The 19,567-nt window shown below is 33.8% G+C and overlaps 1 long non-coding RNA gene across 1 annotated transcript in view; it reads right to left on the bottom strand.

Moving 5' to 3' along the window:
* Positions 1 to 19,567, bottom strand: part of LOC116662642 — a 370,728-nt gene that overhangs the window by 76,637 nt on the left and 274,524 nt on the right. Inside the window, exon 3 of the long non-coding RNA XR_004318621.1 lies at positions 18,070 to 18,120. This is a non-coding gene — a long non-coding RNA (uncharacterized LOC116662642). The remainder of the gene's footprint in view (positions 1 to 18,069; positions 18,121 to 19,567) is intronic.

The following is a 19,567-nucleotide window of genomic DNA, read 5'->3' as shown; positions in this document are numbered from 1 at the left end:
ATGTTAAAAAAAAAAGAAAATAGAAATAAAGAGAATTTTTAGTATTGCAGAGTAATGAGATAATAGTTTGCATGCTACCTCTGAGCTACAAGATCTTTTTCCCATTTGTTTTTCTACAGTTTACTGGTAATTTCCTTTTGGTCTCAGTGAGTGACGTTAAAATTTCTTGTTGGAAGATTGATTTAGTTGTGCCACAAAGTAAAAGCCTGCTTATTTGGTTACATTTGATGCTGACCAAATGTTCTTTTGAAAAGTAATTCTCACATCTGTCAACTAAATTCTATCATACATCAAATTAGATGTTAGGACTATTTCTTGCCATCTGTATTCTGTAAACTCTTTGAATGGTAATTTACCATGATTATACAGAATATATTTTTTAGATGAAAAATCGACTTTGTTTAATCTGTGATGGACTTGTAATATGTTATCATGTTAATTATGAAGAGTTTTTGAGTTTCAAAAAAATCAAGTGTAGTTGTCACTTATCCCTGGGCACACAAAAAATTATACCTTCCAACACCTTGCATTTAGGTGAGACCATGTAATTGGTTCTGGCCAATAAAATGTGTGTTAAAATAATGTGTGCCACTACCAGGGCAATGAATAGCCTCTTAGTGATTAGTTCGTGTGTTCCTTTCCTTGCCAGTGTTGGTTCTGAACATCCTGAGCTGAGATGTCAGAATCACAGAACGAAAGCCCCCTGGATACCTGAGTGACTGCATGGTGAACAGATGCCCTGGGAAGTAGCCTGGACCCAAGTGGACTTTACATGATGAGGAATAAACTTTTGTTGTCTTAAACTGCTAAGATTTTTAGGTTACTCGTTATTGCAGCATGGACCCTTCTAACAAATACATCGAGAAATCTGCCAACTTGGGCTTTTACTTTCCAGTAGGGAGTTTATGGATGTATGGTTATACTTACTGCTATTTAGATAGTTATTTTGATTGAGTCTTCTTTTTAAAAAAGTGCTTCTCAACATACATATTATGATAATTTAATAATTTATCTTCATATACATTATCATATTTATCTAAAATATGCTTTACACCTAATGTTTCTATTCACTTCACTGTTATCAATATGTAAGTGCATGGTGGCAATTATATTTGACCCAGAAATGTTGAACTCATCCATTTTATTTGTAACATTTGTCTTAGGACATGATTGATTATGTGAAATATGCTCCACCCGTTGAATTTTGTTGTTATATTTTGTACTTGTCACATAGAATGCTTAACATGAAATATTTATGTCTCCCGAGAAGCCTTAAATATGCTCCTCAGCATTTGAAGTAGACAATGGTTGTAGTAAATATTTATTAATTGTAAAGCATGACACCAAAATTTATGAGATGGACTACAGGCACATGGAATTTCCATACTGAATGCCAATGTACACATTGATGTATAATGGATAATAAGGCTGACATCTCTGAAAATGACTGTAAGCTCTTTTGAGGAAAGAATCTATAAATATATTGAAAGGCATTACTTAGCTTTTTTTTCTCTGTTTTGTTTTGTTTATTTTCTCAAAATTTGGGAGCACAAAGAAATAAAGACTGTCTCTCCATTGTGTTCTCTTCCCTTGTGTCTATGACATTTTCCACTCACATATTTAACCATTATTGAGTATCTAATCTGGACCAGTATTGCTCTAGGTGATGAGGCAGAACATTTGAAAGACGTAATTTTCCTGCTCTTATGGAACTTTACTACAGACAATCAACAAAATAAATACATGTGATGATTTCATAGAGTAATAACTGCTATAAAGTTGATGTGTTGTGGGGAGTGATCATAGAAGATCTCTTAAGGGAAGTAAAATGTTTTTCAGTCCTCTTTTTTTTCCCCAGTTTTATTAGGAAATAAGTGATATACAACAACATGTAAGTTTAAGGTGTGCAGCATGATTCAATGGGAAGATGCTACTTGAACCGAGATCCAAATGATGGGATCCAATCCCTGTAAAATCAGATCTTTAGAAACTTATTTTGGAGTCCATGGAGATCTAAATAAATCAGTGTAGTAACTATCAAATGACATTGTCCAACTTAAATCTTCTATATGAAGAAATTACCCGGTACTACTACTTTTTTGTTTGGGATTAAGGAACAGAAAATGTGTTCCAGTAGCTATTCTTAGTAAAAATTCCCAATTTTAGATGCAAGAATCACCAACTCTATGGATTACACCCATTTATTTTTACATAGTCCTCTCCATCTTGCAATGAGCATATTACTGTAAGTGTCAAGCTTTATATCTATATCACATTCAGTTTTTTTTTCTGGTAAAGTTGTCATATTTCTTATTCACTATTTTTCATTTTTTATTGAAATTACTCATTATTTTTCATAATCACCTGGAGAACTACAGTACCTTCCAAATATCCACCCACACTGACTGGTTTCACTCCAACTCATTTCTCACACTGCAACTAAACTAAATTCTTTTAAAATGTCATTCTTACTACAATCCCTAACCCCCATACACACATATCTGAGATACTCTATTACCTTCTCTTTGCTCTTAGAATGAAGCCACCAGATCCTACTAGGCCCTAGAAGCCCCACATGATCCTTTTACGAATTCCTGCCTTTCTTCTTTTCTCTAGATACAGCAATCAGTTAACTTTCTTTCATATACTGTGTCCCATCCTGCCACAAGTCCTTGCATATAGTGCTCCACCCGGAATGTTCTTAACTCATCTCATTTCCTAATGATTTCTTTACAGTTTTCAAACTCTGAATCATTTTACACATTAGGAAACATACATAGAATAACAAAGCAAACATTATTGTTTAGACATTATTTGTAAGCGTGCCCTTTGATAGCTCAGCTAGTAGACATTATTTATTGGATTAAATATTTTGTCAAACTTATTTCTGAATTTTTAAAACATTGGATGTATTACGTAAACATTGACAGTAACCTCTGTAGCTATTATTTCATTGTCTTCCTAACTTCAAATCAACCACTATTTTGAATCTGATGCATTCCCATTAATGATTTTATATCAAAGAGTTCCTCTGTCTTTATAATTATAATCTCTATCTAAATTTAGATAATAGGAGATTGGATAGAAGGTTAGGAAACAAACAATAGCAAATTATCTGAATCTATTTGTTTCTGGAATTTCAAATAGCAAGTAGTAAGTGTTTAGACAGAGTAAGTTTTATAGAAAAATTTACCTGAATCTGTCAGTTCCTATGTTTGAAGAACAATAGTTTGGATAGTGAAGGATCTCTAAATATGTGTGTGTGTGTAATTTTTTGCCATTTTTGAAGTGCAAATGAATAAATGGATTCATATGGCTTACATAATTTCTACTTTAGCAATGTGTTTTGTAGACTTATCTATGTTGATCTATTTTATCCACTTTAATTGGTGTATATTATTGTATGATTATGCCATAATTTAATTATGCATCCTCTCATCATTTTCTTTTTTGTATTATAAGTAATGGCTTAGTGAACATTTTTTCATATTTTATGTATGCCTAAGTATAAGACTTTCTCTAGGATATATACTTACGAATACAATACCTGGGTTAACGGCTTGGACACTGTCAGTTTTACAAGATATGGTCAAATTGCTCTCTAATGTAGATTTACCAATACACCCTCCATTTACAGTATACAGGAACACACAGTTCTTTACTTGCTTCCCAAAACTTGGTCATGTCAACATATGATATATATTTTATTTCCTATTTCACTGATAATTAATGAGATTGAGTAGTTTTTGTATTTTTATTGGCTGAATTTCTTTTTTGTGAACTGTCTACTTACCTATTTTACCTAAAGTTATATGGGATTATTTTTCTTTTTCATATTAATTTATAGAAATGCTTTATATCTAATATTAAAATATTACAATTATTTGTATTTCAAATAACTTATCCCTATATGCCACTTCTCTTTTAACTTAGTTTATGATGTCTTTTATTGAAAAGAAAATTTTAACTTTAATATAATTGAATTTAGCAGCTTTTCACTTATAGATTTCCTTTTCTGTTTCTTCTCCAGAAATCTACCCTTACCTTAAGGTTATAAAAATACTCTCTTAACATATTCACCCCAAAATTTTAGTTTTCCAAAATTATTGTGCTTTAACATTGTATTTAGACCTAAATTTATGTCTGTGTATTATATGAAAGAGATATATTTTTATGATCATACAAGTGTCTAAGCATTGTTTATTAAGTAGTTTATACTTTCCCTCACTAATTTACAATATCAAATTTCTCCTTCATCATGACTTCTATGCTTGATTCCATTTTAAAAAATTTATTCCTGTATCAATACTCACCATATTAAAACTTATTGTATAAAATGAGTTTTGATATTTGGTAGAGTAAGTTTTCTTTTTATTCAATAATGTTTTTGCTATTCTTGGCCATTTATTCTTTCTTATGCATTTTCGAGTTAGGTTATCAAATTCAATGAAAAGTTCTATTTGAATTTTGACAAAAATTACCTTCAATTTAGAGATTAATTTGTGGAAAATTTACAGAATTTTGATATTCAGTTTTTAGTGCATGAACGTTTTTAAAGTTTTGTTTTATGTCTTTAATTTCCTCCATATATTTCTTGCACATATTTTTAAAAGAAATATTCCTAGGTATCTCATAGTTTTGATTACAATTAGACATAATATTCTTTTAAAATTTATTTTCTAAATGTTGATGTAAACAAACATAGTTGCTCTTTATACACTACTTATTTTATGGATCATTACTCATGTATGTTACTTAAGAACCCATTTGAATCCCTCCATCCATTTCCTAACTCTCAGTACCTCTTTTTCATATACTTGCCACAGATGCTATTTGCCTTTGTTTTTAAGATTACTTTATTAAACTTTATTTCTTCCACTAGACTTTATGTTCTGGGTTATAGATCATGTCAGTTTTTTTTCTTCATCTTTATATCTCCTATACTTAATGGTAATGCTTTGCACATAGCAGATATCTAACTAGCATTTTTTGAGTAAGTGACCATATGAATGAATGAATGGGCTAGTAGCATTATTTTTAAAGCAAGTTATTAATTATGCTTAGATCCTCAGAGTAAAAGAGAGGTAAAAGAAGCTTCTCTTCAGACATACCAGTTCAGTTCACACTGGAGACAAATCAATTAATACTATCAGTCTTCAAAAGACTCAAAATTATCATCATTTAAGACTTGAAATTATGTTTTCACTAGCTCCTGTCTACTGATCATAACAACCCTCTTCACATAAAACATGAAATAAAGAATTGCATAGAAGAGGAGAGAAATAAATGTTGTCCTTCATTTTAAGGGCCCTTTAATAGTAAAATGCTGTAGAGTATTTATGTAAATCGGCATGAATAACAAATGAAATTCTTCTCATCAAGACTATTAAAAGGGAGGTTCAATGAATTTATTGTAAATAAAGTACAACTCTTCACAGTGCAACAATTCTTAACTGGGTTGCAGTTCGATGAACTATAAAGAAAATAGTTTAAATTTAATTTTATACTGATAGAATAACTAAAGTTTCAACACTTCTTCCAATTTAAATTACAAAGGAAGAAGAGCACATTAACTGTTGTCAAAATAATTGTTTACTTTTTCACCTATAGATTTTCCAAGCAGGAGGAGACTGAGCTTAGAAATGACCTTTTTTCCTAACCAAATCTTCTGTTAATAGCACATGAAAAGGAACAGAATTTCCCTCCAAATATGTCTCCTTGGCATAAGGATTATTTTAGGCTGATTATTTTTAAGAAACAGAAGACATAAGAAAAATTCTGCAAATCTGTAGAAGTCACCCTTTTGTAAGAAACATTTATATTTATAAGGGAAATCTCCATTTGTAAGAATGTCTTCCTCCCTATACCAGGAAGAGGAAGATGACTAAAATTCTAGAAACTCCTATCAGTGGAGAAGGCTTGGACTTTTATCTGCATAAAAGTATACTTTTGTTTAGTATGCATTACCTGATAATCTCCCTCAACCCTCTAACATTTTTTTGTCTTTAGCTGGAGATGGCATTTAAGGTGGTGGTTTGGGCAATTTCTAGGAGTTACTCAGTTTTCCTGGGTATCTCCCATTATACAGAAGGTATACATGCTATTAAATTTCTATTTGTTTTTCTCCTGTTAATCTGACTTTTATTACATGGAGGAGGGTCTTAGCCAAGAACCTAGAAGGGTAAAGAGAAAATTATTTTTCCTCCCTAACACACATAAAGCTAAATATTTGGCATAGATTACATTGATGAAACCAGCTATGTTTTCTGGATTGTGTATTTTAGTTTTTTCTTTTTGTCTAGCTTATATACATATTTCCTAGGAATTTCAGAAAGGTCAAGGAATCTAGCTAAGGAAGAATTAACTCTTATTTTCCACATATACCCTGGATTCATATGCTATAGACGATTTGTGAATGATCAATGGCATCTTAATCGAGAAAGGTCTCATGAGAAACTCATAACCACTGCTTAGCTGGGATCAGCTACATAATTTGTGGAACCCAATGCACAATGAAAATGTAGGTCCCTTGTTCCAAAATATTAAAAGAGTCTCAGGAAATTGAGAACAGAGCATTCAACAAAGTGTGGAGCCCTTTTGAGTCCCACAGTTCCCTCATTCATAAAGTTGGGGCTTCTATATCTGCTTATGTAATTCTGACATTGACCCAGAGAGGGGTCAACTTGTGCTCCCTCTTTTTTGAATGGAAGCTGATGAAGTACAGATAAGGGACAGGTTAGCTTCTTAAAAGGGTTCCAGGTGAGCCCTAAAACATGAACTTTAACTGATGATAAACAACACTACTCAGCAATCCCTGAGAATATGTCAGACCATCCTGAGTAAAGGCAACAGTGACTCACTATCATTGGAGTAATTTCTGTGACATGAACCATAAGTACATAATTAATTACAAATGTATTTTAATTATAAAATTTATTAATGATAAAATTCCCATTTCCCCTGTGTAAAATTTTTAGCATAAAATAACTGAAAAAAATTCATATTGTCCAGGTTAAAAAGACCTTAATTTGAAAAAGTACAATGCATGTACTATTGTAGCTGATCTCAGGTTCTCTATGTACTGGCTTTTTTTTTTTTTTTTTTTTTTTAATGCACTGTTTTTTGGTTTTTTTGTTTTTATTTTTTTGGTTCAAACTACTCTCCTTTTATTCTGGACCATATCAGTATGTCACCTACTACCAATTCAATATGAACTGCCATTCTTTTTTTTTCTTTAACTGCTCCTCCCTTCCTCCCTCCTAAAAAAAAGAAAAAAAAAAAAAAAAAGGAAAGATCTTTTAGAACCGGACTCCAACCTGCTAAAGTATTTTGTAAAGTGTAGAGACAAAAGCAGATGTTCAAAATGGTTGTTTCTGTTGCAGGAGAGTGAGTCCCTTAGAAAAGAAAAAGCGAGAACTATGGTCCTTTGGGCCTGACTTGGGTCACAGCTAGATATGAAAAGGTTAATATGGCAGGTAGAGTGGGCAAGAAGGTTCTAAGAAAAGGGGTGATGCTTGTCATCAGAAAAAGGGCTACATCATGACTCAAAAGTGATGTTTGTTCCTCCTCTCAGCAAGATGCAGGTGGAACAGAATTCAGCTCTGAAAAGGGGAAATGACAAAAGCAGGGGCAGGGCTGGGCTAGCCCATGTCGAGGGGGCTTGGTCTGTGGTATGGCTTCTGTCTCATCAGAAAAACTGAAATGGGGGCTCAATCAGCAGGATGGCTGTGTGAGGAAGCAGAGTGATGGCAGAAGCCGGGGCAAGCAAAGGCTGAATCAGAGAGAACAGCATGGGAGATTTGGGCACTAAGAGCTAGGAGTGTTCCAACATTTACAGAGCACTAGCAGGCATTGTGGAGGCAGGCAAGGAAGATATCTGACATGCATAGCCTTGCCTTTAGGTGTTCTGGTACTACTAGGCAGAAAAGACATCAACAGTTTCATTATAATAGGATAACAACAGGCTTAGAAATAGACACAGAGTAAGTGTAGCAACACAGTGTGATACAACACAGAAATCCTGGGATTTCAAGGACAATGTTTATGACCAAATCTTGAAGAACGCAAGGACAATGTTTATGACTGAATCTTGAAGAATGAGTGGGAGGTCATTCTAAGTGAACAGAATAGCACAGAGCTGTCAGTAAGGTATGAATCAGCCTGGTGTGCTGCAGAACTACAGGCAACTCAATATTTGCTAAACATTGGCTTTCCAGGGAAAGAAAGGTAGGGAACGGAGGGATTAACAGGCTGTCATGGGAGGACTTGTTTGTCACACGCCTAGGCTCTGACTCTTGATATCTGAAATATTTTTAGAAGGAGAACAATAAGGCAAAATTGCATTTTACATTTTGTCAAAAGTAAAGAGATCTGAGTAGGGATAACCTACTGGCAGAGTGACCCAGTCTGGAGGTACAGCAACAACCTGTTGAGAACAGCTGAAGGCCTGGCCCAGGGGAGCAATGGAAGGACTGGAGAGCAAGGGGCATATGTGAAAGACATTTAGGAGGTAAATATGTTGATTATTAACCAAATTGGTCTGTGGTTTAATGATGAGCTTGAGGGGAAGGAAATAAATAACTGTATCTGTGTGGCACTGAGAAAGGTAAGGTTGAATACCCCTTCAAAAAGTGTGTGAATTTGTTTTAGTGGCCTGTGGCATGTTACTCAGTGTGGGCTGTTATGCTGTAGTAAAAACCAAAACTTCCAGTGGCTTAACAGCAAGTTCATTTCTTGCTCATATCCTGCATGGATTGTGAGCAATCTCTGCTCCACACAGGCACTCAGGGATTCAGGCTGCCACAGAGTACACCCTTTTGTATTTGCAGCAACTGACATGCAAATGACATAAGTCATGTCCCAGCAACAGAGGAAGGATAGTCTGGAGACATATATATAGACATGTCTCACCTTAGTCAAGAAGTAACACACCTTTCTTCTGATGACATTTCTTTGATCAGAACTAGTGACATGTCCCCATCCAATTTATAATTTATGTCATGGATGCCTGATACATGTAATCTCCAGTATGCCCAGAGGTAAAGGAGAACCAAATATTGATGGTAACTAGTGAATTACAGTGAAACCTAAGGTAATGCTAACCTATTCTGATGTGAAGTTATGTACCCTAAGACAGGTAAGACTTGTCTGTGGGAAAATATTCACTGAACTCTCTTTGTAATAACTTGCTCTGTTCCAGGCCCTGTGCTAAACCTACATATATTTTAAAAATTCAGTAATTTAATCCTCATAACCATCCATAATACAATAAAGTTAGTGACTTTTTGAACTTTAAGCCTAGGATAGAACTTTCAAGCGATTATTCTGGAATAAACTATTTTGCAGATGAAGAGCTGCTATCAAGAAGTATGAAATGAAAAGGCACAAACTCCTACTCATAAATAAGTCCTGGGGTGCGAGTAGAATTTTAAAATTTTCATCACAAGGGAAAAATTTGTAACTATGCATGGTGATGGATATTAACTGGACTTATTGTGATTATTTTGCAATATGTATATATATAGTATATATATTTGTATACATAAAATACATACGAAACTAATACAATGTTATGTGCCAATTATACCTCAATTGAAAAAAAAAAACCTGAAAAACAAAGATGTTGGCAGGCTAACAAATAAAACTAACCATCCTATGAGCAGGAAACCCAGGCATTTTTATTTATCACAGAGGCTCATACAAAAAAGGACAAAATAAGATAACACGGAAAAAAAAAGTTAAATGATTAGTCTCAGATAACATAAAAAATGAGTCAGAGAGTTAAGATCAAACTCAGACAGAACTCTAAGTCCACAATTGTTTTTCCTCCATCACACTATTCCTCATGTTCCAAGGTTTGGATCCTAAAGATTACATGAAGGCTCTATGGCATTACATACATACAGCTGGGCAAAATTACCAGTCTAAATCTCTCAGTAGAGAGTATAAAGAAGTGCTTAAATTATTATATTTCATTCAATATTGATCTAATCTCTATGGCTTACTCAGGAAGACATGACTGGTCATGTAAGTTTTAGAGATATCCCAAATGGCAATGCACTATTTGTGTTGAAAACCCTGTGGTTTAGTGGAGTGAGAAAAGGGTGCAGTTTTCCTCTTACTAATCCCATAAATGCTTATCAGTGAACGCCCTATGATTTGGAGTTATATTTGACACTGACACTGCCAAACTGACTAGTACACATGACTACAGGAACATATGGCACTCCTCTGGCCAATCCTTGGGGCTTACTATGTTGATTTTACCCACGAATTGCCATACCATGGCATTAACTAACTTCCTGATTTAAAATTCTAAACAAAATTGCAAAATGATATGAATTTTAATTACTAAATGCTACAAGAGATTAATTGTATTAAACTGGCACTTAGGTTGAGATACATGATCACTAATACAAGTGGAGCAAATATAAAAGCTAGTTTACTTTTCAGTTGCAGAATTTAACAAATACTATATTAAAGTCTACAGGCAAGGAAAAGATTTAATTCACCAGTGATTTATAAAATAGATAAGTAAAACCAAAGAAAGGGAGAGATACAGGTTATGAAATTAGACAACAAAGAGCTTTTATGAATGAAGAAATGTTTTTAGAAAAGCATGAGTGAAAGTTAGACTGCACTTCCCAAACTTTGGTGTACACCTTGGAGGAGTATGCAGAGGCTATTTGAAGGTACACGGTTATTATAAACATGGGTGTGTTATGGGTAAAATCAAAGATTGCATGACTTTTTATGATATAGCAGGAATTGTACTGGAAGCAGGACACTTAGTCTTCTCTGAGGATACGTGTCATCTCTGCCATTAATAGTAGGATAGCAAAGAACTCTGAGAAACAGATGGAAAGAATTTCCAAATTGTATCAACATAAGTTTTTGGTTTTATCATGTCTTTGGACTTTAGAGTAAAGGACTCAATTTACACTTCAGCAGATAAAGAAGAAGGAGAAGACCAAGAATTATTACCTTCCTTTGAACATGAACAGGACTACAATGTAGATAAATGATGAGAGGTTACATTCAGTTACAAAGGTGGCAGAGCATCTAAGAAACTTTCGATTTCATATTAGAGGACAGAGGGTTGGCTGAGCCCTAGGCAACAGTACTCAAGACACCTGTCACGATGAGGATCCTAGTTCTGTCTACCCCTATAGAATCTATGTCTTCCATTCCTCTTGGCATGGATTTGAATTGCATACTGAAACTGTGAAATAGAGAGATAGATTTAATAATCATTCCACTTAGTAAGCACAGCTGGGGCAGGTAATTAAACAGGTTTTCTCTTGCCAGCAGGCCTAAAGTGATGTAGCTCAGAGTCTTGGTCACACCACTGGACTGAGATGGAAACTAATATTAAACAGGACTTCTCTAGGCAGGTCCATGTCAGCATTTCTGTTCTTAGCAAGCAGAAGTTATTAAAGGGAACTTGTCAGGCCGCCAGAGGCCTGCCAAATCATCAGTCTCAAGAATATTGGATTTATAGGCTGAAAAAATGAAAAGGAACTAGGCTAATTGGAAAATTACTATCATTGTTATTGAGGTTAGTATTTAATAAAGTATGCTCATTTTGAATCTTTGATATTGTCATGATATGAATACCTAGTGAAACATTGGGGAAATAATTTCTCAATTTTCAAAATTCTTACTTTTTTTGACTTATGAAAATACACATTTAATTGATGTGAGACACAGTTGCATAATTGTGTGGTGGCTGAATAACCACAAAACACAGGGAGATGAAAATTGATTTTAGTTAAATAGCACTTTGTTAGGAAAGGATTTTTTGCTTGTTTGAAAATGGAAAGTCAAAACAGTTTAAACATTTTTCATTTAAAAAGGTATCAAATATGTCTTCAGTTCAGTTAATAATTTTTCCTGTATTTATTATTTCAATTATATATTGCTATATAACAAACTACTCCAAAATTTACCATCTTAAAATAGTAAACGACTTTATTACACCTCAAAATTTTCAGGGTCAGGAACTTGGTTAGGTAATTCTTCTGCCCCACATTGTGCTGTCCTGGGTCAATGGCGGTATTTAGCTGATGGTTGGTCTGGTCTAGAGTCCAAGGCAGCTGGTACCTTGGTGGTGACACATGGAAGGTGGGGCCCAGCTGTGCCTTTTTCTTTCTTTGTGGAATCTCAGGGCCACTCCATAAGGCCATATCAGCATGTACTGATTAACCACCACTGAAGTTGAGTTATGCTGCTAATTTAGTGATTGCTGATATCAATGATATATCTAATCCTAATTAGGACAGGGTATCAAAACTAAAAGTATTCTTCACATGTCAAACATAAGTTTCAACAAGTATTCTGGACAGCTTGTTGACATTTCAATCTTTTCCCACTGTCTGGGAAGGCATCAAATCTAAGTATAGGTTGATTCACTCCATGCTGTGGTTCCATTTCCAAATGGGTGTGTATGGTGGTACACAGAGAAGGGGCTTGGCTGGAGCAGAATTGTCAATGAATTCCCTACATTAAGTGTTTTTGTTTGCTTGCTTTGTGGGGGGAGGAGGAAGAGGGTAGAAGAATTGTAACTTCAGTGGCTTAAATGATGTTGTATTTTTCACCTTAAAATAAATTTGCTTTTATTAAAATTTTTTAAATTGTTATAAGACATATAGGAAAATAATCTCCTAATCAGTATGAACTTAAATTGCATGCATCATGCTAAATATAAAACATTTGGGCAGCTGTGTGATATGAGATATCTACAATTTAAATGAGATTAGAACAATGCAGAAATAAACAGAATTGGAACTGTTGCCTAAATACTTAAAATAGAATAAAGACATAACTCTAAATCTATTACACAGATTTAAGAGGAAGCTAAGTTTCAGGGATAGTCATACAATAGTAAGCATTAAAATTTATAATACATTTTAAAAAATTAATTATTTTACTAGATAAAATTTGTGCATGGCCAAAAATTTATAAAATATATTAAATATGTTATAGAGAAAAAAGTCTTTCCCTACCCCAGTTCTCTATCCAGCCAAGTCTCACCTCTGCCCCACAGAGAGCAAATATCAGCAGGTTTCTTTATGTATGTACAAGCAAATATATGTATTAAGATTTTTCTATTTTCACAAAACTGTAGTATTTTATACATGCTATCTAGACGCTGATATTTAACAATAAATCTGTCCATATCCACACATTAAGTGCCTTCTCATTTTTCACAGCTGAATAGTATTGCATTATATGAATGCACCATAATTTAAACAGCTCCCTATTGATGAACATTTGTCTTCAAAAAAAACTTTTTATGCAATTAATAACCTAGTACTTATATTATTTAAAACACAAGAATATCCGTGGAAAATTTTCCAGAATTAAAATTACCTGGGTCAAAACACATGTATTTGCAATTTTCATAGAGGTAATCAAATTGATCACCATAAAAGCTGTGAATGTATACTTACTCTGGAAATATATGAGACTGACCTCTACACAGACTTATTAAGTATGAAACTGTAGTAGGGAAAAACAAATCTGACTCCATATTAGACCTATTCCTTTAGCTCTAACCCTGTGTGCTCTTTCCTTTGCTTGGTTCTGCACCTTTTGTAAAAGAATGTTGCCTATAGTGTGAAATATACAGGATAGCCCATTCTCAAGCCTCTGACCTTTAACGGTATAACACTTCTCCATCCACACAGAGATAAAAAGTTGCAGAACAGAGAATAATATTTGTCTTGAGGGAGGTTACAGGAACATGACCTGACCTATGTGGACAGCTGCAAGAACAAAGGATTCCAACACTAAGAAGTTTGCAACAACCCTTCCCTTTTTAGTACAAAAGGAGCCTGAATTCTGATTTGGGTAAGATGGTTCTCTAGGACATAAGTTCCCCAACTTCTTGGGTCTGCTGGCTTTCCAAATAAAGTAGTTATTCCTTGCCCTAGAATCTTGTCTCCCCATTTACTGGCCTGTCATACAGCGAGCAGAACAAGTTTGGACTTGGTAACAAAATGGAATTTTATTCTTTTTTCCAAATCGACAGGTTGAAAAGTGGCATTTCTGTGTCATTAATGTGTATTTCTTTTATTCTCACTGAATTTATGCTTTGATTTTCATGTTTAAAAGAACATTTTCTTTCCTGTGAACTGTATGATCATATCCTTTCATGAAAGATTTCTGAGTTATTGGTTTTTTTTCTTATTAATATTTCTTATAGTATTCTTTAATATTAATATTTAAGAAACTTTATATATTAGAGCTGAGACACTTTTGGCCTCATTTAGCAAATATTATTTCTTCATTTTTTGTTTTCCCTTTGACTATATATATATATATATACACACACACATATATATGTTTGCCTTACAAAAGTTCTTTACTTTTATGTAGTTAAATATCTTTTGTTTAATGACTTCTCAATTTTGATTAACAGTTAGGCTTTTTTTCTCCAGTTTTATAAAGTAAATCTCCCAGTTTTCTTCTGGTATCATTTAAATTCTTCCTTTGTTTATAATTTATCTTGGTGTCTGCCATGAGGTATGGATACAGCTTACTTTTCTCCAGTTACTCCAATGCCATTTAAATAGGTATCTTTTCCTCACCAAGGTGATATGCTAACTTTATAATCTTTCAAATTTTTATGTATATTTATATAGACTTCTGGACACTTTATTCTGGGCCATTGATCTGTCTATTTACTTATGAGCCAATGCCTCACTCTTTTAATGTTGAAGATTTACTAATATTTATTAAAAATATATCATAAATATATCATCTCATAAGGTTGGTCTTTCTTTTTGACTTTCTTTTTCCTAGAGTTTGCTTGAAATGTTTCTTTGCTTATTTTTCTTTTTAAGCATTCTAATTAGTTGTGATTACGATTAATTATTAGTTTGTCTAATTAATATTTACTGTTTTCATTTAGGTTGTATCAAATAATTGGTTGTTATTTGAGTATAATATATTTGTTGGTTTCTGAATATTAATTTAATATCCCTTTAGCTTACTGAATTTTTTCTAAGAATTTTCTAGTTTATTCTCTTGGGTTCTACAGATAAACAATTATATCTCAGCAAATAGTAAAAATTTTATATCCTCTTTCCAAAATGTTTTACCTCCAATTTCTTCCTCTACTTAAACTTACTGGCTTGTGAGCTGAGATAGACATATTTTTACCATGAATCTATTGACTTCTATCTCACTTGGTGCTATTCGGTTGAACAATATTTGATTTCTTTTTTCACCTGCAAAAATTGCATTCCATATAACTCAACCAAATGTTTACCAAGTATGTTTGCTAAATTTTTTCAAATGTTTTTTATTGTCTGTGGTGGTGATTTACAATAAAAACTTTGTGACAATATTTCATATGTCAGGTTGTGAATTGTGTTATGCAGGGGAATACAACTCAGAGAAGAGAAAGAAGGAATATTGATGTGTTGGTCACAATTTTAAATAATGTGACCTGTGAGGATCACTCTTGGGAGGTGATTAAAACTTGAAGGAGGTAAGAGAGTGAGCCATATGGATATCGAAGGAAGAATATGCTAGGTAGGGGAGGGGAAAGAGCAAGGAAAAAGTCTTTGAGGGACAAGCATGCCTGGAATGCTCTAGGAAAAGAAAGAAGGCCAGGGGACAAAGAGATTTAGAAATCAGAGGTAATGGAGTGTGAGATCACATAGGGTCTTGTAGGCTTTTCAAAGTTTAGCTTTTGCTTGAGTGAGATGGAGAAAGAGCCTTAGAGTATACAGAGTGGGAGATGAAGGAATCTGAATATTTTTAATCTTTTGGTAAATTTTGTGATATTTACTCCATTTTTACAATATTTATGTATTGATTTTGTGCCATATGCTTTTTTAGTACATATCACTGAATAAGTTGGATTTTCCTAAACTAGCTATTTGTAGATTATTCCTATGGAAGAGGGATGTGAGAAGATCTTAGGCAGCATTCCAGACTTTACAACTTGAATCTCTCCTCCTGCTGCCATAGACACAAACCACTTCCTACAAATGTGGCTTCTCTGTGTGTCTTTGTGTACCCCCACAACGCCCCATGTCTTCTGTTTCTTCTTATCAAGCTTGGTCCAAAGGTTGTGTTCTCTCCTGTTCAAGAGATGTAGCTTTTGCACTTCTGAGTGAGTCCCTCACCTGCTGTTGATGCTGTCAGAGAACTGCCTGGCCTTCTTACCTTGCTTTCTTTCTTCATGATTTCTAACCATCTAAACTCCTTTCTGGAAGCTGTCACACTTATGATGGAGGCAGTTTATTATAGCTGCATCCTAATTCTCCTGAAAATTGATGTTACAGGGTAGTGTTCCTTTTCCTTGTTGCTTTGTTGTGATTTTCAGGAAGACAAAGGGAAACATCCTGACTTAGGTAGTGTGGTTTAATTTCTTGTGTCAACTTGGCTAATGTATGGTGCCCCGTTGCTTGGTTAAATTCTGTGGTATTGCTGTGAATTTTTTTTTTTAGATCTGATTAACATTTAAATCAGTATATTTTGAATAAAGCAGATTACCCTCCACAGTGTGGGTGGGCCTCATCCAATCAGTTGAAAGTCTTAAGAGAAAAGACTGTTTCTCTGAAGATGAAGGAACTCTGCCATCAGACTGCCTTCAGACTCAAGACTACAACATCAGCTCCTGCTTCAATTTTTAGCCTGCTGGACTTCCTTACAAATTTTGAACTTGCCAGCCCCTACAACTGGGTGGGCCAATTCCTTAAAATAAATATCACTTTATACATGTTTATACATTCTGTTCATTCTATTTCTCTGGAGGACCCTGACTAATAAGGTAGCCTTATTTGTAATGAAAATTCAATAACTAATTTGATGCAAATATTACAGAAATTTTGTAGAGAGATATTATTTAATAATATTTTATATTTATTCAGCCTTTATATAAGATTAAGGTTTTCAAAGGTATATTTATTATGACATGTATAATTCTATAGGACATTTTTGGAAGTAGTTTATTATGCTGGGTAACTTTTATTTTCATTCTTGTTGTAGTATTTGAAAAGTATGGTATTAAAGCAGAGGGTCAAGGAGCTAACATTTTAAGGGATTATCATTTGGGAAGACTATGCATATTAGGCATCAATAATTGGTAGAGCATAGCCTGAAGATGGAGTGTAAGTCATCTTTGAGTGGAGACAGGAACATTCTAAATCTCTTTCCTACCTAAGAACATATCTATTATTTCACAAGGCATTCTTTAACTACTATATATGCATTTGTAACAAAAATGCATCAAAGAGATGTAGTTTTAAAATAATAACATTAAATATGAAAGAAACACAGTGATATCATATATTCTAGGTCTCTCCTCCAAAATACGTCTTAAGCATTCTTGTCAGGGTTATTAGAGCAGGCTGAGGGTCTTAAATTTAAATCTACATTAAGAAAATCCCAAGGGTCATAAGAAAAATATCTAAACCTTAGTCATTAAAAATATAAATAGAGTAAATATCTTTTTAAATTGTCATTGTTTTGTGTGATTTTACATTCCTGTTATGCATATAGGCTTTGGCAGTATTCTAAATAAGTATATAAAACTATAAACAGTAGGTTTTTAACACAGCTTGAATAACTACAACTTAATATCCAATGTGAAAAACAGTATCTAAAGTACAGTTAACTATAGGAACACATTTATTTATAGCATATATGAGAAACTTATATTTTCCAAAGGATCTCGGCAAACCAGACACTTAGCAGTTATCAGAATTACCCCACAGCTTCCTCTTTGAAAGAAAGAACACTTCCTTACATGTTTCCATAAGGCACACTGCTTGGGAAAACTTCATATTCTTGAATGTGTGCTATGTTTTATAACTCTGAATGGACAAATTATTTGCAGAAGTATTAGGTTGCCTTACATTTTCACTGGATTTATTTATAAAATTCTTGGTGACCATAAAGATTGTATATGCTCCCCTAACATAACAATTGACTGGTTTATTGATTTAAACCGGAGGTTTCTGAAGACGAACGTATGTGAGAGTGAAAGATTATTAGATATAGCTTTTATACTTGATTTTATGTTGTAAAACCTTCAGAATCAAATGTACTCACCACAGAGATGACAGTGTATGGCCTATGATTCACCCACACAAAAAGGGCATCCTATAGAGAGAGGAAATAAGAAAATAAGCATAAATCACTAATGGTTAGATAAAACATTCAGATATTAGACTAAAATTTGTAGTATGTTGAAATAAGTTTCAAAGGATCTTTGTTGTATTCTATGTGAGATTTGGCCAAAGATTTTCTAATTTTTATTTTGTTCTTAAATCCATACCAGAGGAAGCATGTGAAAGTCCTTAAATAAATTATGAGGGTTTCCATTTCAACAACAAAAAAAGAAACAAATTCCTCAAGATGTTTCTTCAAGCCAGATCCATGAGCCAGAAAGTTTGTCAACATTTAAATGTGCTATAAAGAATATATAGTGGATTTTAATATCACTTTCTGGCCCACTTAAACGTGTAGCCAACAAAATTTTTTTTTCAGATCTGCTCTGGACCTTATTTTATGTGTCCCAGGTTGCTCTTATTCCTAGATGTTATGCTCAAAAATGTTCTTGCTTCAGAGAAGATAATGCTGGTTCTTCAAAGGTGTTTATGTTTACACATGCCAGAGGCTCTTAAACCTAGTATATCAGAAATTACAAGGATACATTTTAACAATGGCAAGATGCCAATCAAGGAGATTTCTCATTTATTAGTGGAGTGGGCATGCATTTAAACATGGGGAGAGCTAGTAGTACGATAACCACTGCCTTATGCTTATCTCAAAGTTCAGTCCTTAAACTATCAAATCTATCAACTGCTTCCAACGGCAGGAAAATGATGTGTAGAATATGGACTGCCTGTTTACTTACTTAATACCAGGTATGACTATGTGGCATCATGGTGTTCGAATTTCTCTCAGTCCTGTTCTTCAACTTGCTTCTCTTTTCTTCTGTTGAGCATCATGACACTCCCTTGCTATGCTAATAAACAACTTCCTACCTTCCCTCCTATCTCTGCGATCCTTCTACCCTCCAGCAACAGCTCAGCATGTTTACTGCTTAATCACTTCATGTCCAAGAACATGTGGGCTGTACTGAATGAGGCTTGTAATCAAATGATAGAGGTCTACTTAATTATCATACACAACAGTAGCCCAATACATGATTTTTCTAATTATCTCCCCTGTGGTGGACATTAACCCCTGTTTGGTTTTCAATTATAACATCTATATGTCTTAGTCTTCAAACATTCCTAAGGGATATAATATCAGAATAACCATGGAGAACTTAGTCGAAGTACCAAGCAAGCAGCTCCCTTTGATGACTTCCTTTTTTCTTCATGAAAATTTGGACTATTGTTAGGAGAGGGGCTGAAGGGAACAAAGATGAATCAAATGTATTAGTTTTCAGTTAAATACTAATTCTCAGAATTCTCCCCAGATAATAACAAAAAGGAAATGTCATGTTAATTTCTCTTATGTACTTTTCAGATATGCAAGCATCATTCCTTTTCACCAAAATAGTGTTCTATATGAGCTTGTTTATTTTCTGCAATCATTA

Source organism: Camelus ferus, chromosome 3 (genome assembly GCF_009834535.1).
Source record: "Camelus ferus isolate YT-003-E chromosome 3, BCGSAC_Cfer_1.0, whole genome shotgun sequence".
Taxonomy (NCBI): Eukaryota; Metazoa; Chordata; class Mammalia; order Artiodactyla; family Camelidae; genus Camelus; species Camelus ferus.
This window is presented reverse-complemented; position numbering and strand designations above follow the sequence as displayed.